We start from the raw sequence: 21765 nt of genomic DNA, 5'->3' as shown, positions 1-21765 counted from the left end.
CGGATACAGATAAAAGAAAATAAATTGCTTCCGGAGTTCATATGGCAATTGCTGAATATTCTCTAAACATTTAATGTCAAATAAATGTACTTTACCAAATGTACCATGTTACTGTTTGATTTTAAAGTACAGTTTCATATTCCGAATTGTGGCGCGCTGTGTTGTGAGATGGTCTGTGTTGGTTTCCGGGTTCTGTGTGGAGTCGCGTAGAAGACGACTGGGCGTGTTTGCCTATGCAGCACAGTAACGTCACGGAGAGAGGCGGGGAATATGAATGTTTGGATAATGTCAGGCTCAGGGGTGGGGGAATTGATTTAGTGCCGCAGAAGCAGGTCAGCCAGGGCGATGCGGCAAGTGATTGTTTTCGCGTGCGTTTAATGGATGAAAACTCGGGTAAGGTCCATAGGAAAGTTTTCTAAAATCGAGCCACTTAGGCTTAAAAAAACATGGCCGACCCGTAGGGACAATAAACATTTTTACTAGACCATGCCTTTAAGGTTCCCTCTAGTACTAATGGGAACACGTCCTTATAGAGAAATAAAAGGAACTCCTTGCGTATATATCAGAAATTGTTTAATTCACAATCCTTAAAAAATGTGCTTTTGATAATGAGGCAAACAAAAATAGCAATAGGCCATTAAGTATACATGTGGCAATGCATTTTGGTAAAAACCATCTTCAGGGCTGTACACTTATCATGCTATAATTTGCAAACCGTTATTAATTTGCTATTGTATAGATATCACAGAGGGCTTGGCACCAGGAAGTTACTTTTGTAACTTTTAGTTCAACCATTGAATTTGGTTGAGATTACCCTGATTTCATACATGCTGATACGGCACTTCTTTGAATGATTTGCGTACAGCCCATTACGCTCACCAAGACGTCCACATGTTGCCATGGAGACTTGATATTTAGAATTTGAAATTCCAACATTTTTGAAAAAACGAACACTATAAAGATTAAGCACCACCCAGTATTAGGAGTAGTGTGGTCCCTATGGAAGAAGAATAGCCTCAACGAGAAGCTTTCATCCTGGCTCTACCCAGTGAGCTCTCCATGGGGTACGCCCTTAGACCTGGGGAAAAAGGGATTCAAAAGGGTTTCAAACACGCTCAAACATGATCTGATAGGGGGTTTCAAAGGGCAGAACAACTCTTCCAGGAAGGGGAATTCAAAGATTATGAAACATTGAGAGAAGCACTGGGAGGAGATGTCTTTAGTGTATTCGACTATCTGCATTTGAAAGGTATCTATGCAAATCCCAAACTTTTCCCCAATCTAGCTCGCCCCTTTACAGCCATTGAGAAGGTCATTAATGAGGCCACTACCAGGAAAGGGATTATATCCAAGATGTACAGGGTGCTGGTGACAGCTGACCTCTTGGGGAGACAAAACTTCAAACAAAAATGAGCTTCACAGATAGGCAGGGAAATACCCGAGGACACATGGGGGAAGGTTTATGAAATATTGTTCCATGACAATCTTATCACTGCCACAATAGAGCACAACTTTAAAATTGTACATGAGTGGCATTTATCCCCGCAGAGACTATAGAAGATGTTTCTGGAGTTTCCACGTTCTGCCCCAGGGCGTGCAGTCAACAGGCTTCATCGTACCATCTTTGTTGGTCATGCCCCAAGATCCAGATGTATTGGGTGGAGGTCCTTAGCTGGATAAAGGAGGTCGCAGGAGTAGCCCTACACCTAGACCCCCTGCAAATGCTATTAGGTGTCCCGGCAGAGGAAAGGGAGGAACACTGGCTACCAAGAATGTGCAAGGCCATGTTAAGAGCCGGAAGGGTGGCAATATCCAAGAGATGGAAGAGCAACTCTGCCCCCACGAAAGCGGACTGCATAAATAAACTTTTATAATGGAAAAGCTCATGGCAGTGGTAAATGATGGCTTGGAGGCCTTCCACACAGACTGGGGTATGCTGATTTTTAAGTGGGCTAACACCAAAACTAGCCCTTAAACTGGCGTCATGGGCAGGCAAGAGGCTGGTGTATGTAGTCCAGTAATATGTATGTTACCAAGGTGGGATTTGTGAAAGGAGACCTAGGCACCTGATATGGAGCGCCCTCGCATTCCATACGTTGACACGCACCTTGCATGTTTTAATTATTCGCGGGCCCTGTGACATATACCCTATCCACCCTGTCTAGTGCAAGTTTATTTCCCGGGGAGAGGGGTGGGAGGAGGGGCGGGGTGGTTGGGCATGGAACTCAAGTGATGATGTAAATGCTTTTGTATTTTGATCTGTGGTCCTGCTATTTACAAAAACATTAATAAAATCCAAGTTTAAAAAAATAAAGTTGGGGCCTGCAACTCGAGTCTCTCAAGATGCTTTGGACTGCAACTCCTAACATAATGCTAGCTATGACTGATAGGAGCAATTGTCCAAAACATCTACACTTATTGGTTTTCAACTTTTAATGTTGGATTAGACTATAATTAATTACATGGGAGTAAAGACCATTAAACAAACCACTCTAGTCTGTAATTGATCAACTTGTAATGTCGTAATGTTCATGGAAATGCCTTGTCCACCCCAAACGCACAACTCCCTCTGAGATCTTCAGAAGTTGGCTGCGAGCAGGCAACAAACACCCATTGAGCAGCTGATTAGTATCCACACAACCTCTGTGTCTTGGGGGGCAGGGTAACAATCCCTTTCATGGAACACTATCGTGGAAGTGAAGGCACAAATCTCATAGCAGTTGCCTCTGGTGGGGAAGGTCAAAGTCTATGGTGCCTGGTCCCCAATCATCCATTATCTAGAGTCCCATTAAAGAGCCATTAATGCCAGTGGAGCAATTTAGTTAGTTGTGAATGTGACTCTCTGCTAACAGAGTACTCAGAGAACATTCATGGGAAACAGTTGAGGGGAGGACAAGAGACAATAAGAGTGTGTCACCGTCTAAGTCATGCTATAACTACGTAAAAACACACCAGAATAATTCTGAATGTGTTACTGTCTGAGCGACATGGGGGTATGTGATGTACTGTAACATGGGGTGCTGGCAAAACTGTATTGTTACTGTATTATCCAGATTTCAGGCACAGCCAGTGATAAGTGACATATCAGCCAATACACAAGACACGTTGTTTCAGTGACTGAAATCTGGTTTCTGACCAGGTGCAGAGCGTGTGGGTGGTGTAATAAACAAAAACTATAAATTAAAACAAATCACATGGGCAGATTTATGATATAACAACTAAAAATACAGTGGCTACATTGTATGTGGGTATGGTAGCTCTCACAAGAGTCACACACGTTGATAACCTGTCTGTGAGGTTTATGGAATCATGGTCATAGCAACCTCAGATAGATCATGTTGCCTGCAGTTTAAAAGAATGGAACATGGTATTTTTTGCATTGCTTTACTAAATATGGTGGTCAGGCTGTTATTCCAGCTTTAAAAGGCTATGAGGCTAAAAGTGTGGGTCTTGCAATATATGGTTATGGAGTGTGGGCTATTAGTGGCCTTGATCAGATAGCACTTACAGGAGTGAACATTTCCAAAAGCTATTTTGGGAGTTTCCCCAGCAACGGCAGAGGAATTGTTAGACTACAGTTTCTTTAAACTTCATGTTGCGCCCCCACGTTTATGGGTTTCTGTATGGAGCAATGAACACACAACATTAAATACATTTATTTTAATTTTAAGGGGCGTTCCGAGCTTAGGAAATGCCCAGAACATTCCCTGGTTGTGAAAAGCACTTTTTCAGATATTGATCTGTCTCATTTGTTTTCAGAACCCGACTTGACCGCAAGAGTTCTGAGTGTGTGCTCAGCAAAGCTATATGTTTAAATAAACATGCGATTTTCATGTGTTCGGGGACCTGACACTAGCAGTCAGTGCTTATCTTCCGCAGCAACATGAAGTGGAAGCGGCAAGGGTGAATTATGTATCACTTGTATCTAATAGTTATGCAAGAATTAATCACTAAACCTGGGTTTCACCCGCTTCCCCTTGCCACTAACACAAGGGTTTGGAATACGTTGAAAGCGAATGTTTGTGCACGCGATAATATGTCTATAGATTCTAAGATGCACACGTTATTTTTTGTAAGTGATATGGATTACTGCAAAAACGTTACTTGATCCCTCTTCTGAATTGTAAATATTGTCGAGCATCATGTTTCTACGTTATGCAAGCTCAAGATTTTGGCGTCTGTGTAGCGTTGGGATGTTTTTTAATTAATGTAATGTATATTAGTAAAATGTTGTCTGTTTTGGTATAGTTTTATTTATTTAATATTTTCCTTGATCTAAACCGTTGGCAATATGCTGTGTCTATCACACGTGTAAGCCACTTGCTGGCTGAACTTGTGGGTTAACTGCACTTCCACCTTCCCCTCCCCCCTGGCTCTTCTCCCCTTCTCTCTTCCACACACTTGCACGATCTGAATGACAAAAGACCTAGTAAGATCGTTATTTTGTTCTCCATTGTTTTCCCCCTCCTTGTCTTGTCGCGCCTAGAAACACTTGTGAACAGGCGTGTTATAAATGCCATATCATATCATATGCCGATACTCTATAGGATATTGATTTTTATTATGTGCTTTGTAAAGTTGTATGAATTTTATATTCCAAATGAACTTAATGATAATGAACATGGATGGATGGAGCAGCAATGAGCCTTACATAATGTCGTATGGTACAATGTGATTGCCACTTTTGTAGCCAAGTACATTGTGATGCCCAGGGATGTATTGATGTTCTCTGATGCTTTGCTGGGCATCATCCTCATGGCATTGGTTTTGCCTCCGGTGACAAGAAGTCAATGCCGATGATTTTCGACTGTCACCACCACCAACACTTTCAGGAATAGACTTTTTTAAAACATGCATGTTGGTGTTTTTGTTTTGATTGCTTAAAAAAATGAAAATACAAAGAAATTATGGAGCAAATGAATGTGTATAATATGGTGCATACAGACACCACAGTTTGGGTTGCCATTTGTAACCATTCTCACAGAATGTCTAACTTGTTGGTATATTGGCTACCTGTTTGGAAGCATAATGCAATGTTAACATCCAGCAAAGTGCTCAACACCACCTCTGGCCACTTGCAAGGTATTACTGTGTGAAGTAAATGGTCCCTCTAATTAATTTTCCCTACATGTGGACATTGTTTGTTGTCTTTCACACATTGTTTCCAGTGTGAGCAATTGATTAATGAGGTAATGAGGTAAGCCACTTTGTGAAAATGCGTAGTGAGCTATCTTCTCTGCACTTCTCGGAAAATCGTATGAAAAGTGCATTTTACAGCCTTTGTCTTTCCAAATATATTGGCTAAAAAACAAATGTGTTGTAGTTCGTTCTACGAGAGATCATTAACCAATCCAAGACCTCATGGCCTGCCACAGTACCTAGAAAAAGTGCACCCGTAAAGAGAAATATATGTTTGTTCTAAAAGAAATCATTGCATGCTCAATATTTATAATTCGGGGTTTACCCTTGTTTCTTTATTTTTGTCCAATTCCCAAATACTGCTCAGAGACTATGCACACCTGTTTATGCCACTGGGAAAACAGACAATGTTTTATCACTTATCATAACTCGTGTGGCTGTCAAAATTCAGATATGCTACTTTTTTGCCATAAGAATGGAAAGCAAAGGGAGTATACCAGAACACATGCCAATAACGGTACCCTTGCCTTTGAAATAGAGTAATTTGGAGGCCAGAGAACATGCCTCTTATGTGTCAGGCAAATACTTGCATCAGAAGAGCAGCCCACATGCTAGCTACCCACACTCTGTACAGTGCTCCGCTGCTCTCGAGCTAGGACCGCGCTTTAAACAATCAAAACAGAGGCGTGGCAAAATGCACTTGTAACCAGCAATACGGATGTGAACCATACCAGTTACATTTCTCCCGAAAATCAGGCAAATACTCCCAACATAGAAGATTGGGAGTAAAAATATGTCCAACAAAAAATGGACACATACTGGTGCTCCAGCAGAGCAATGGTATGTGGTAAAGTGGTTTAATAATGCTACTGCCTAATCTGAATAGGAACCTTAAGGAAATAAACATTTTTAATAAACACAAATTAAAAGGTGCAAAGAAGTTTGGATTACCAAAAGCTATCAGTTGTAGAGTTACAATGTATTTCCACTCACCTAAACAGTACCTCGAATGGCAACGTGAATTACGTTTTTAGTTCCTGAGAAGTCATTTGATTCCATACTGCCAAGAATGTGAAGTAAAATATTATGAGAGCCATGCTTGTAACCCTGTTATGGGAAGTAAAATGACTGAACACAGAATGTAGCCTATAGTTGGTTGTTTTCCCACCCTTCCTCACCCCCAGCTTGAACAAAATTAAACAAATACCCAAGGGACACCCCGTTAAAGAAATCACAAAGGTTTGCCCTGTAAGTTTAAAGGAACACCACTCAGAGAAATAACACATAAATGCCTTGCCTTGTAACTAGGTGTCTGTCTTCTGTAATTCACTGTTAACTGTTTGTTAGGGAGATTTATCATTTTTATGCTTCATCCTCTCACTTTGTGAGACCCCAAACCCTTTTTGCAGAACCTCTGGACTTTTTTCTTTAATCCTGAATTAGTGGAGCATTTTTCCACTCATTCATTCTTCTAGGCTCTGTCTTTTGGAACTCTATCCTTTTTATTCTACCTGCACTATGGAGTCTATTTTTCACCATTGCTGTTAACGGGATCTGTACTTTACTATTGCAGCAGGCAGCCCCGTATGGGCAATATTGCTGGGGACCCTTGGGGTCCTCCTTTTGTGATTCTTTTATTTTTCTTAGAGGAACTACAGTTCTTACTTAGTTTATCTCCCAAAACTTTGTAGTCTAAGAGATTTGCATACCTTATGTAGAGGGTTCCATGTCATTTCATCGCAGGATGTTTTTTTGCAGGGTTTTTAACTGCAATTTCTTTTTAACGAAAAAATCCATCAATTTTTTTAACAATTATTTTTGGGGGGGTGACCCAACCCCCCCATTTTCTTTAATTTGTATTTATCCCCAAACACCCACACCCCATATATATAATTTACTAACTTCCCCTGAAAAATTCGATGGGTTTTTTCAAAAATAAATTTGCGGCAAAAAACCCTGCGAAAAAACATCCGCGATGAAAGGACGTCGTACCATGTGGAGTACCAAAGAGATACCTAGTATCCCCCTTCTCTCTGCGCCTGTGACTTTTTAGTTACATAGACAATTTTCTAGTTATGGCTGGTGGCAGTGGACATGTTCTACCAACTATTGTGTAAGGTTTATACAGCAGGCTATGTCTATAGCCTCAGTAGTGCACAATAGGGGCATCCAAGTACCAACTTCGGGCCTGTGTTCTTTTTTTCGCAATTACTAGTGTAGTTGTTCTTTGCTAGCTCTTCTTCTACCCTTCTGGGGGGGAGGCCTGTGGGTGTGCTTTGCCTTTTGCGACGAACCCTTGGGTGTCCCTGCCTAGGCTCCAGAGTGTCTGGGCAGGCAGGAAGTGGGGGAGGAGTTTTCCACCCCTTGTCCTTTGTCTGCCCGAGGGCCTGAATAGAGCCAGCTTCCACTGGTGGTCTGTCTGTCCTGATTGGACAGCCAAACGCTGCTTTCTGTAAAATGCTGAGAGAGATTGCAGAGAAGTGTGTGCTGGGATTGTATAAAAGGTGCGGCTTCTGGAGTGAAAAGCAAGTCGACCACTGGAAGCTGAAATAACCAAAGAAGAAGACAAGCACAGATGCCTGCAGACTCTTTCCAGCAATGTGAAGTGTCCACTGATGTCCTGACTCCATTTTCTGTGCAACAGAGGAGCTCTGAACAGGATGTCTCCTTCCCTTTGCCTAGTGGAAACAACTAGTCCCAAGTCAATCTTTGATTTGAGCCATTTCCCAAGGTCCTGTGAGTTTCCAGAGCTGTGGAACCCCAATCCCAGGAGACCTGCTGTCCATATTGAGTGCATTATTGTGGAAAGGCCAAATCCATCCAAATCTTTGCTGAGCCCTCAAGGAAACTCCACAGATCTGATCAAACTCAACCAGACCACCTCATCTGAGGGCGGGACTGCAGGAAGCTAAGAAGATTGACCTGGTGAATTGCGTCCTTTGTTGGTGCTGCACAAAAGGCAACAAAAACACTGATAGACCAGAGCAGTTGCTGAAAGCTGTGCCAGACAGCCTCCCTCAAGACCGCTGCTGAAAAACCACATCCATTTTCCTTCCTTCAGTAATCAGACCAAGGAATGCGGACGTCAGGCCCAGAGCTGCAACATCACAGAGCATCCATCACAAACGTTTTCTTCTAACCAAAGGTAGTGTGTGCAAAAAGGTATTGCTTACCTGATTCCAGAAAGTCACTCCAGAGCTTTGAGCCACCCCTCTTATCTCTGACTGAAGTCGCTGCATGTGTCCCTTCAGTGAGTCCTTTAACAGGGTCTCCAACATTGTTTAAGCCTTCTTGTATTTTCCTTCCTAGAGAGTAGAAAGTTTCCACAGGAACTTTTGATTTCAACTGCTTTGCATAACTTTAAGCGAGCTGCCTTTTAGCTAGGGTTGCGTTTTTGACTTTAAAAGACTTGCTTTGCTGCAAAACAGCCTCTAGAAACTGAAGCTCTAAAACACAGACATATTTAAAGGCTCAACGTGTTATGTATTTGGTGTTAAATAATGTAATGAATCTGTATATGCATAATTATTTTGTTGAGCAAATAGTATTCTTTGCAATATACCCTCACCCGATTATTGTTTAGTGAAACCATACATTTAAAGTTCTGAGTTACCAAAGCATTCATTAAAATGTATGCAGATTTCCTGAACAACAATGTAGATATATGAATATCTGCGGGCCAAGTTCTATGTATGAGTAGTTAGAAGAATATGTTCATATCCATAATACTTTGCAGGCCATGACAATGATATTGCAAAGTTGCCCTCCCCTTGTAGGCTACTGTTAGCACTGTTAAAATAGGAGAGGCTGAGCATTAAATATTTCTGCCCATTAAATTTAAAGGCCAAATGAATAGTTTTGCAAGATCGCCCTCATATAATTGGGCTAATGAAAATAGAGCTGAATGAAAATATTTACGAATTTAGATTTGCTAAAAGAGAAAGCAAAAGCGGGTATCTGCTGTGGCGTGTGCCATAATGATTGAGAAGACAACCTCTACCCATCCTAAACTCCATAATATGGGCCATACATTCTCATGAGCATTCTCCACAAAGTCTTTGGCGGCTCCATATTCAAAAGTTCTTTCCCTAAAGCCTGCATTTCTTTTTACTTATTTATTTTTACTTATTTGGGCTGTCAGGGGCCACAGGTGTATTTACCCCTCACTTCTAGTGTTTCACTGTTGATTCACAGTCCTAGGTGTATTTTTTCCAATTTGCTCCTTGTTGTGCTTCCTGGAGGATTGGATTTGCTGAGACCCTTTTGTTCAGCACTAGGGTGCTCAATGTGCAGCCCCCCAGTGCCCCATTCTGAGTGGATGCTTAGTTGCTAGGTTAAAAGTTATATGTTAGCCTTGCAAATATCATGTCTGCTCCCCACTTGTTCCACTGTGTTTGATATGTGGACCACTTGATAAATTATTGTTGATTTTGTAGGGTCTAATTGCTAGGTGGTGGGTAGGGTGATTTTTCTCACATTATAACATCTTTGTGATGCAACTGAGATATGTTGTACCTAGCCTAGTTGCTTACTGGGCTATATTATATGTACGGTGCTTCTCTCAATTAAAAAGAAAACATGGAAATAGACTGTGTGCACCGCCAATGCTGTTCTGACTGGCACTCACTGGCAAGCTCACATGTGCACAGCTTAGAGTGAACATAGCCACGCACCCTTTCAAATGGGCTCCATCGCTATTATGTGCGAATGATCAACACGCCTTGGCATTGTCGAACACTCTTACCGAACTAGGCCTTATGCAAAGAGTTAATCAGCCTACTCATGATAAAGGCAGAACCCTAGACGGGTCACTGATCTTAACTTGAGACAGCTATCACTTCCATTGAACCTCAGACTTGGACAGACCATTACTTACTGTCCTTCACTACACTAGCAAGTATACAGACTATCAGGTCTAACCTAATAGCTCCTTCACTCCTCACCAGGAATAAACTGAACATTACAGTGGACAAGTTATTGCCACATGTGTTCCCTATCCTAAACTGCATGCTGGCCACCTCTGACCCAGCCATGCTCTACAATACGATTCTTCTATAACACAAGCATTCAATATTATTGCCCCGCTTAAAATGTGTAGAGGTAAACCCAGAGCTCACCTGAATTCTTGTTTTACACCTAAACTAAAAGCCTTGCAGGCAGAAAAAGAAGAGCAGATAGCCCCGGAGACGGCACATCAGCCAGACACCCTGCTGGGGTTAATTATGAGGGTCGTAAGGTAGCTCGGAGGAGCAATAACTCTTTGACCCCCCCGAGCAACTTGGAAAGGGAGGATACTGCTCCCCAGGGAACAAGCGACCCTGTCGCCAGGCTAAAAAGAGCCTTCCTGGAAAAGAAAAAAGAATGCCAGGACAGACCCCCGGCCCCAGGGGTGAATAATCCAGGGGGCAATGATGAAGGCTACATGCCTGATGATGAGGGAGAAGAGGAGATAGACTCTTGTCAACAGATCGATGAGGAGGCCGACCCTCAAGAGGGATATAACACGGCTGACATGTTTGACCAGGAGGCCATCCGGCACCCGAAATCCTCTGGGTGGGTGCCACCCCCCAGAGTAGCGACGTACATGGCACAGCACATACAAAACCCGCTAGAGCGAGAAGTAAGATCTTGGATGAGAGCAGAATGCCCCAGGCCAGACCTACCGTGGAAGCCAGCAGAGATACCAGATCTAGACCCTAAGATGGTCACATTTGTAACTAAGACTGCACAAGACATTAGAAAACGAATTGACCGTGCATGGCGAGGGTGCCAGGACAAGCTCCTCGATATGGCAGGTCCCTTAGCCAAAATAATGGATCTGGCAGAGAGGGCGAAAAATACAGGTTCCCCAGTGGACGTTCCTGCGCTGGCAAACTGGGCCCAAAGAGCGGTTTGTCTCCTCGGGAACGCAAATTGTGCGATGTCATCAGAAAGGAGAAGAGGTGTTTTGCTTAAAATTGACAACAAACTAAGCGACCTAGCCTCGTACGAAGCGGGGGAGAACTCCAAAGGCCAATTATTTGGCGAAGCATTCGCTAAGGAAATGTCCCAGTTTGTGGGCACTTATTCAGCGCTGGAAAGAGCCCAAAGTTCTATAAAGAATTTTTTTCCAGGGCGAGTTTTTTACGGGACCGGACGACAGAGGGGTCGTGCGTCTGGTCATTTCAATTACAACCGCAGACCCCAGGGGCTGCGCGCCCAGTACTGGGAAGGGAAACAAGACACCTTCTTCCCGACCAGATCCAGGTTCCCCAGGGGTTGTAGAGGAAGAGGATTCTAGCGCTAACCTAGTGCATCAGGAGGTGAGTGCAGTGTGCATGAGAGTAGGAGGGAGAACCCTTAATTTTCTGGATGCATGGAAAGTGTTGTCGCACGATGCATGGGTGTTGCAAGCAGTAGCAGGGCTTCAGCTAGAATTTGTGGGAACCCCCTTTCAGACTTCAGAGCCACGTCCCATTCACATGGCAAGCAAAGAGTCAATACTTTTGCACAGCGAACTGCTCAAATTGAAAGACAAAAACGCTATAGAGCGAGAGTCGCAGGGCGAACCAGGGTTCCTCAGCAACCTGTTCCTCGTTCACAGAGGGGACAGGATACGGCCAGTAATAAATTTGAAAAATTTGAACGAGTGGCTAGTATACAACCACTTCAAGATGGAGGGTATCCATTTGCTTCGGGATCTATTCCGATAGCTCGGGAATATCGGAAGTATCTCCGATTCCGATGGAACGGCGAAACATGGCGCTTCTCATGTCTACCATTCGGCCTGGCATCGGCTCCCTGGGCATTCACAAAAGTGATGAAACCCGTGGCAGCTGCCATAAGAGAGAGAGGTATCCGTATTATAATTTATCTAGATGATATTCTCGTCCTAGGTGCGGATAGAATGTCTCTCACCAGGAGTGTCCAGTGGATCTTCTCGCTCCGGTCATCACTAGGATTTGTAGTGAACTTAGACAAATCCCAATTGACACCCGTCCAGTTCATAGAATTCCTGGGGCTCGAACTTCCACAGTGCAAAGTAAGAGCTATATAGAGGGAGTTCAAGCTCATGATAGCGAAGAAAGTAATTTCGCTCAGGAACCTGGCCAGAGTAGTGGGTCTGCTTGCATCCTCTATTCAGGTGATTTTTCCTGGTCCCCTTCACTATCGAGCCCTTCAGAGGCTAAAAATACGGCACCTACAAGGAGGACTGGGTTATCATCAATTGGTGACGCTAGATGCCGAAGCCATTACAGAGCTGCACTGGTGGCTCAAGAATATGGAAGCCTGGAACGGCTGAGCTATTTTCGGAGACTCCCCAGACCTCATCATAGAGTCAGGTGCGAGCAGATCAGGCTGGGGAGCCCGATGCGAGAACTTAGAGACAGGAGGGAAATGGTCTGAACAGGAATCTGCGCCTCCACATAAATTGTCTCGACTTGTTAGCAGGCTCCTTCACGGTCCACGCTTTCACGAAGGACAGAGTAAAGTGTTGCGTGCTGCTCAAGATGGACAACATCTCGGCAGTACGGTATATCAACAAATTAGGGGGAACAAAGTCCAAACTCCTCGCAGAATTGGCGAAGGACTTCTGGCATTATTGCCGCCTGAATCAGATATCAGTCTCAGCCTAATACCTACCAGGCGCTCTCAACGAAGTGGCGGACTGGAACTCACGATATCTTGTGGATTCCAGCGACTGGATGCTACATCCTCGAATATTCAAGGAGCTACAGAATCTCTGGAGTCCCTTTCATATAGATCTATTTGCGTCCAGACTGAACGCACAGATTCTGATTTACTTCAGCTGGAGAATAGACCCGGGTGCAGCTGGCACGGATGCGTTCCTTCAGCCATGGCACGGAGCAATACACTATGCCTTCCCTCCGTTTCTCATGATCACAAGGGCATTAGCGAAGATCCTAAGAGAATAGGCGCAAGTAATGATCATACTCCCCATTTGGAGATCGCAGCCCTGGTTTCCAGTAGCGATAGAACTTTCTATTGATTTTCCGAGGACAGTTCCTCATTGACCAGACCTTCTTCTCAACCCAGCCGGACAGAGCCACCCGCTAATAACGGAGGGCAAGTTGAGGCTGATGGCCTGCAAGGTTTCAGGAGAAAATGGGACTTGCCAGGCATTTCGCAACTCACTCCAGATAGCTTCAGAGACTCCTGGGCACCTTCCACCATCAGGAGCTACAATGCTGCTTGGAATAGTTGGACCCAGTGGTGTTCAGAGCAGAGTCTGGATCCCGTTTCTGCCCCTGTAGTGCAGATACTCAATTTCTTAGGGAAAAAATTTCAGGAAGGTAGCACCTTTAGAACCATAGGAGTATTCAGATCAGCTATTTCAGCAGGACACAACAGAATAGAGAATGCCGCCGTTGTCGAGCACCCCACAGTACTGGAATTATTGAAAGGAATGAAGCTTAAGAGGCCTCCCGAACCAAAATACGCAGTACTGTGGGACGTCAGGCATGTTTTCTCTCTGTTCCTCGCATGGCCCGAGAACAAGCACCTTTCTCGATCCCAGTTGTCAGGGAAATTGGCCATGCTGTTATACCTCACGGCGTGCCGTAGAGTTTCCGATGTCAAAGCACTAGAGATAGATAGGAAAATATTCTACCCAGAGGGAGTGGCCTTTACTATCGCTAAACGAACAAAAACAGATTCTAAAATGACATCCTATCCTTATTTTGTGGAGAATAAGAAGCTGTGCATAGCGCAATGCATTAAGGATTATGAAACCGCGACGGCGCATTTAAGACCGAGGGGAGTTATCCAGTTGCAACCGTGACAATTGCCAGATGGGTGCGAGAGGTTATGCATTGGGCAGGGATTGACCTAACCCTCTTTGGCGCACATTCTGCTAGGGGCACGATGGCTTCCAAGGGCTTTTCAGCAGGGATGTCCCTTCAAGATATCATGAAATCAGCGGATTGGTCCTCCAAGTCCACCTTTAAGACATTTTATTTCAAACCAGTGTCAGACATAACTAATAGAGTGGTGGCGAGCTTTGACCAAGCATAATGCGAGCCTCCTGTCTTGTCATAGAATAAAGATTGCCCACGCTTACAGGTCAGGAAGTCTTCATTCTATTAAAGACAAGGAGGCGAGCATTATATCCAACCCAAAGTAAAGACAAAAGTTTAATTTATATGTGATGCTTGACATGTTCATCTCTGTCCACTACCCTCCCTGATGTATTATTATATGTTCCTCGCAGGAGACGACCAAAAGGCGACCTGATCAGAAGCTAATGATTGAGACAAGTACATCTGTCAGTAGTTCGAGAGGTTCAGAGACAAGTCTGCCGGAGGCCCAGTTACAGTTCTGTTGAAAAGACTTTTGTTGATGGACATTAAGGTTGTTCAAGTTCTTTTCGAAGTTGCATGGAAAAAGAAAGAGGAAAGCACCTGGAGAGAGGGGTTCTTATCGGATGACCTGCAGGCTGATAGGTGCAGGTTGGGAGGTCAGGACTACATAGACCCGAAGGATCATGGGTTCGGTAGTTTCAGCAGGACTCTAGAACCTTCCTGGTTTTACAGAACTTTAAAATTCAAATTTACACATCTTTGTGTTCCAAATGGACAGAAAAAAGTTATAAATGTTGTATTTTCAAAAGTTATAGTTGAAACGCTGTCGTGGCAGTAACAAAGAAAGAAAATTATGATGCTCGCCTCCTTGTCTTTAATAGAATGAAGACTTCCTGAGCTGTAAGCGTGGACAATCTTTATTGGCCTAGTGTTTAAACATATTCAACAATAAGTCCATCATCCAAAATACTGTTTCTAGGTCTTTAGGTTTAATGAAGGTGCACAACCTCTGGCATGTAATATGATACATTAGTACCCTTGGACGGGTGTGCAGCCAAACAGGATGTTTGGAAAGTGGGCTGTATTCACTAGTTAAAACCCCTATTCCGGGCTCCCTGTGTGCTGCAAGCACCTTCTCATCACCACATTTACCCTTCTCACATTTCCCTGTAGCTTGAATATTCACCCATCCATAGCATGGGTGTGGTGGGCTATGAAAAATCACTGTTGGGCTGTTATGAATTGCTGACATATATTTCCTGTACTGATAAACACAGAGAAAGACTTCAGGGCAATCCTGGGGCTGACCTTTGCAAACATGTGTTAATTTTCTTAATTAAAAATAGCCCTCATCATCTGCATGGTTGATGGAAGGGCTAACAGCATTTTTCCCCTCCACGGCTGGCTGACCCTCTCTTTACCAGCACTGTTGATCAAGGGACCCTTGATTCAATCAGGCACTTAATTTAGACAGTGGGATAATGTCAACATAGTTGACCTTCTCTATTGGGGAGTGATGCCTCATTGTCACATATAATGGGAATTCTTATCAAATGTTTTTGTCGTGACCTGGGAGTCTATAGACCACAGCACAGAGAAATGTAGTGTTTAGACATCTTATACATGTTAGCTTTAGCAGGGTTTTGATTTCAGCTATTTGTATGATAATGGTTTAGTCCGATTGGGATGTCCCTTCCCCTGGTGTATTGGTTGTCTTATTTGTTAAAATGTTGATACACCAGTAGAGAAGGAAGTATAAAGAAGGAAGAAGGAAGAAGGTGATGCTAATAATGAGAATAATGGTTAATCCTGGCACCTTATATATTAGTGAGATGTCCATATTATCGAAACACATTCTTCTCTATATCCTGATTAAGTCCAGTAAATCATGTATCCATGTTCTGCATATTTTTGGCTTCTTTTTGTAGCAACAATAATTCTCGTTTGACTTCCATAAGGGGTAAATGTACTTCTCCCAGGCCCATGAATTTGATTTCTTGTACCAGATCTTTCTGATGTTCTGTGGTCCAATGAATGGCTAATGGGTATTCCAACTTAATTTTCTTTATGTCTCTAATTGCTCCTAACTTCATAGACATCTGCCTAATCAGATATAATGATGAACTATTTGAATCGTTATTATTCGTTTCTCTATTTTATTTGTACTTCACTGTAAAAAGTCAGATTGTTCTGTATGGACATAGAGAAAGTCTTTAACATTCAGTTGACACATTCATATTTATAATATGTACATTTACAAAAGCATTGCAATTACTAATGCTTCCAAATAAAGAATGATATTTAACTGAAGAGATATCTCAAGTAAACTAAACAAAAAAACATTATGCTATTTGCGACTTTGGGCCTCATTACAAGGTTGCTGGTCCGGTAAAATTGATGCCGGTAGAGTAATACTGGCATCGTTTACCAGACCGGAGCATTACGAGCCGCAATGCCAGTGTCACCACCTCACCCTTGCCGGAATGAGCGTCGACCCGCGGATGCCATGCCAGTGACACTGGCATGCTGCAGTTAAGTGCACATTAAGAGGTGCATGGACATGCAATTACCGGCACGGCCATGCCGGTAATAAGGGATTCAATGATGCCGGTAACACCGGCATTGCAGTGCAGGCTTTAACAGTAATCAGGTGTGTACAAGCCTACCACAGATGCACACAATGAGCACACGTGGAAGCCATGGAGTATGGGACAGCACAAAAGGAGCACTCCCATCCACAATGCTACCGTTAGCACTTGCAGTACTGGAGCTGGAGGACATGCCAGTACTGCTACTCATTGTCGAGGCAGAGACGCAGAGAAGGCAGTGGAGGCGCAGGAGGAGAAGGAGGGTGAGAATGAGCCAGCACATACCCATTGTGCAGGCAGTTGTACCCCACAAGCAGCCAATCCCTCGCCTAAGGGCCGGCCCATTCAACCTAACCCCTGCTCAGACCCACACCCTGTACTGGCTGGACAGGGACACAATCACCACAATGGTGGACCTCATTCATGATGACCTGGTGAGCCTGATCAATATCCGGAGAGCCACCCCCCTAACCCCTCCTCCTTGCTGAAGGTTTTCTCTGTGCTACACTTCTTTGCCACAGGCACATATCAGCACACAGTGGGGCGGCTGCAAGTAATCTCACAACCCCGTTTCTCCCGTGTACTGACGCAGGTGGCAGATGCACTCCTGAAACACACAAGCAACCACATCAAGTTACCAGGGACTGCAATGAGGTGAATGCAACCAAAATAGTATTCTATGCACTGTAAGGCATGCCAAATGTAATCGGTGCCCTCGACTGCACACATGTGGAGCTAGTTGTGCGGCATGCTGTGGAGGTACTGTACCACAAAAGGAAACTGTACCATTCCCTCAATGTACAGATGGTGTGCGCTGCATGCAAAATCATCACTCATTGCTGTGCTAGATTCCCTGGCTCCACACATGATGCCATGGTGCTCCACAACTCCACGCTTCCCTGCTACATGGCACGACACGCTGCAGAATGTACCTGACTGCTGGGTGAGTGTAACCACAGGGCCATGCGGGGTGTTGAGTGGGGGGTGGGATTCCTAAGCATAGTGAACATGTCTTCTGGCTGGGATATGAGGGGTGGTCATTGGGGGGGGGGGATTCCCAAGCATAGTGAACGTGTCTGCTGGCTGGGATATGAGGTGTGTTCATTGGGGGGGGGATTCCCAAGCATTGTGAATGTGCCTGTTGGCTGGGACCTGAGGGGTGTTGGAAGATAGCATAGGATTGCATGCATGAGGAGCACAAGTGCACACAGCATGCATTAATCCATCATCACTCCTGCAAATAGGCGTAAACATTACCAGGCACTGGGTCGGGCAATAGAAGACAAAGTTGGATGAGGAATCAGATCTTGCAACCTTCACATTCCCGACCAGCACAACAACAACCACACACAATAGAATGGAAGAACACCACACACAGCATCCTGGGTGACACCAACTGTGACCTCAGAAAATTAAACAGAATGTGCATCACAGCCAATACCTGCAGATGTACAATGCCTACACAGCTGTGTGCACATGCAATGAACAGACACATTGTACACACCAGCACATGCATCAGGCACATCAGAAAACATGGCCCACGTTTACCACAATGCACCACCGTGTAGTGACAAAGCATGAATTACATGATCTCAGCAAAGGAATCATGAGTCATGCTGCCCTGCCTGAGAGAAACACATCTGCCACACCGAATAATATCAGTCACACCACTCAGTCCACTGGCACACTACAGATCCGTATGCCCGTCACGCCATTTTAAGGGATATCTCCAAGTACAATGGGTCATGTATGATGAAGATTAGAACCAGCTATTATTGACTACCACCAGTATATATCTGATAGGAGCAGGACTCATCCAAAGTCCCTTTGTTCCACTGCTAGGACAGTTTTTCTGAAGTCCAACTAAGGGCTTAGTAAAACTATTCTACTGCGGCAGTACAAGACTCCACTCTTAGTATAAGGCTATACCACCTGAGTTCGGGGTAGCGTAGACAGAGCAGCCAGGCTTACCTTAGGAGGGAGAGAGGGCAGTAGATACAGTATGAGTGAAATTGTAATACAAATGATCCAAAGAAACACTGAAACACTATGTATTGTAAAAAATAAAGGATTTATTTAAATACAGGTAGGCCCAGATACATCTAAGAGTTAAGTAAGTACTAACACATTATATGAAATCACAATATAAAACACAACACTATACTTGAAAGTACACAGACCCAAGTATAGACCCTATTTGGAACACCTAACAGTAGTTCTAGGGAAGTCAAAACCTTGTTATACACATTTAGTATAGGTCAAGCCTAATCTTTGGGAGTAAAAGACGAATGGTTACTTTCAGATTACTTTTGGTAATACAAGGGCAGTAGGCCCTTCCATTTGTACAGTGACTCTTGGAACAAATCATATAAACAGTCAACTGGACAATACTTATTCTAGGTGCAGTAGAAACCTATAACCACTTTTGTCATAACACATAGTTATACAAAGTGAGTAAAACCTACAGATGTAATATACAATTACAGGGTTGTAGGTCAATTGGTGGAATATAAATGGTCGACAGGACAAATGGTCGACACCAAAAGGTCGACAGGTCAAATGATCGAATTATTTATTTTTTTTTTACTTTTTTTTAAATTTTGGGTGTGTCCCCCCTTTTTTTTTTTTTTATAAAAACCCCTTTTTTCCTAAACGAAAACCTAAAAAATATATATATAAATAAAAAAAAATCAAACATTTGTCCTGTCGACCATTTGTCTGTCGACCATTTGACTAGACACCCAATTACAGATGCTTTGGAAATCAGGGAACCCCAGATTGAGGCAAGCAATAACTCTGGTAACTTCTTTTGGATGGCACACAGCTAACAAAAGTTAAGAAAAACCCACATACTTTAACTTCACAATGAAGGGGAAAGTAAAACCCAATGTCACATTTTACTGAATATTTATTCTAGGTAGGCAACAACCTAATGTAGACTTATTAAGGACAAGCTAGCAGCAAGTCAGGGGAAGCAAGACCCAGTTGGGGGACACTCATACAGTTATCCTAACAGGACTAACCTGGTGATACCAACAGTTGGAGGACACTCATACAATTACCCTTCAGGAATAATCTGGTGAAACCAACACATTACTTTTGTAAAGAGGCATGACCTAATCACAGGAGAGTAAAATACCTTTACATCTACTTTCTTTTAGACTGGTAAAACAGTGGCTAAGGAAGAAAAGATGTTAACCATACTTTTAAGAATAGTGCATCACACATTCAAGGTCAGTAAGAACTTTTGTAACTGTTCACTCTGAGAATTACAGTTACCCACCAACTCTTTACAAGTAAGTAAAACGCTTGATTTCTTTTCTAGGCAGAAGTCCCAATCCCTTCAAAGTCTTTCCCTTATTCTTGGAGCATGAGTGTTCTCAGTGGCGGAAGGGGGGGTCACTAGGTCTAGTGACCAACAGGCAGTGTTAGAATATTTTCATTAGTAGCAAAAGTCAGAGTTTCCTTAGGGAAACTGGCAAACAGGTGAGTACTTTACTTCTAGGGTTAGAAGAGGGTCCAAGGGCTTCACAGAAGACACCCCAGCAGGATTCTAGCAGTGGGAGTGGGTGCACTGGATGAGTGACCTCCCAATCACAGAAAACACCCCAGGACTACACAGAAATCCCAACAGGCTTAAGGTAAGTATATACCAAAGCCAACATAGTACCTCAGCAATGAAGAAGATTGCAGCAGGAGAACTTCAGGGACTGCAGCCAAATACCCGGTCAGTGGATTCCTTGTCCTGGAGACTGAACACAAGACCTCAGAAGGGACTTTGCAGCAGGGATCGATGAAGAAGGCTCTAGGCAAGATTTCTCTCATGGCTGAATGAGGTTCTGTGGGTTTTCCTCCTTTCCAAGGAGCACAGAAGAAGACAGAACATTGTGGTTGAATTCTCGTTGTTTAAAAGGTCCAGCACTCTTGTGAGGGGACTTTTTGGACTTAATTTGTGTCTCTGGAGACACACCAGGAGACCCACAAAGTTTTAGCGAGGTTTGGAATTCGGAAGACCGTGCACCGCACAGTGGCTGGAGGTCGCAGGGTATTGAGGTATTGCAACAACACAAGGTTGCAGCAACCGTGGGATGACTCAAAATGCAGGTGTTCTTGAATCTAGTTAGTCTCACCAGGCTGTAGGTTCGGGTTGTTGTTTTCGAAGACCCCAGGTCAATTGGAAGGATGGGCTGCAGCAGGCTCTGGTTACACAGCAGGCTCTCCGATCGCTGGAAATCATTCCTGCCGCTTTTCCTTTGTCATCCTCTTTGGTTTTCTGTTCAGTGGTCGACATGACTTCAGCTTCCAGATTTCCAGTATTTATAAGGAAATACAGTACAACCTCTGCATTCTCTCCCCGCATTTTACAAGTAAGGGGCGTTTGGTTGTCCAATCAGGACAGCCAGCCCCCCACTGGGATTTGGCCCAGTTGAAGGAAGGCGTAAGACAAAGGAGGGGGAAGTTTTGGACTCCTCCCCCACTTCCTGTACTTACAGACTGACTGGAGCATGGGCTCAAACAAAGGAATTTCCCACCCTGGATGTCAGGGGAAGGAACAAGAAACGACAAGAAACACTAAAATGACAGAAAAAGAAGACAGGGCCATTTTGGTAAAATGAGCACCCTTGGGTGCCTTTACTGCAGCTGTGATTACAGCCTGCGGTAAAGGTGCACCAAATTAGTAAAAGTCACTGCCACCAGCCATTAAAGGTAAGCTTGTCACTGTAACAGAATTGTTAATGAGAAATAGTTTTAATGTGAAAGGGGATACATTTTATCTCCCCAGCACTCTGCATAAGGTGGGGTGTGCTGGTTTCACAGAATAAATTGTTAATGAGAAATAGTTTTAATGTGAAAGGGGATACATTTTATCTCCCCAGCACTCTGCATAAGGTGGGGTGTGCTGGTTTCACAGAATAAATTGTAAAAGGGATCCAAAGATCCGTTCTACCCTTGGGAACTGTAGTTCACTAAAGGTTAGCACAAGAAAGTTAAATGGGGAGCCCCTAGGGCAACCCAGCAACAACAGGCACTTATTGCCAGTAAGTTGTTAGACATGATAACTTTAAAAAGACACTATGGAGAGTCTTAAAAATGACACCCATAAAAGAGTGAAAAATTAGGTGAGTGTGGAAAAAGGTTCCCACTCACTGAGGTATTAATGAAAAATATCCCACTAGAAAAGCAAAAAAGTTCTGGAGTTGAACCAGGAAAGGAAGATTTAGTAGCTCTGTGGAAAT

Source organism: Ambystoma mexicanum, chromosome 5q (assembly GCF_040938575.1).
Source record: "Ambystoma mexicanum isolate Mex_15411 chromosome 5q, UKY_AmexF1_1, whole genome shotgun sequence".
Classification (NCBI taxonomy): Eukaryota; Metazoa; Chordata; class Amphibia; order Caudata; family Ambystomatidae; genus Ambystoma; species Ambystoma mexicanum.
The sequence above is the reverse complement of the archived record's forward strand: the minus strand, read 5'-3'. Positions refer to the sequence as shown.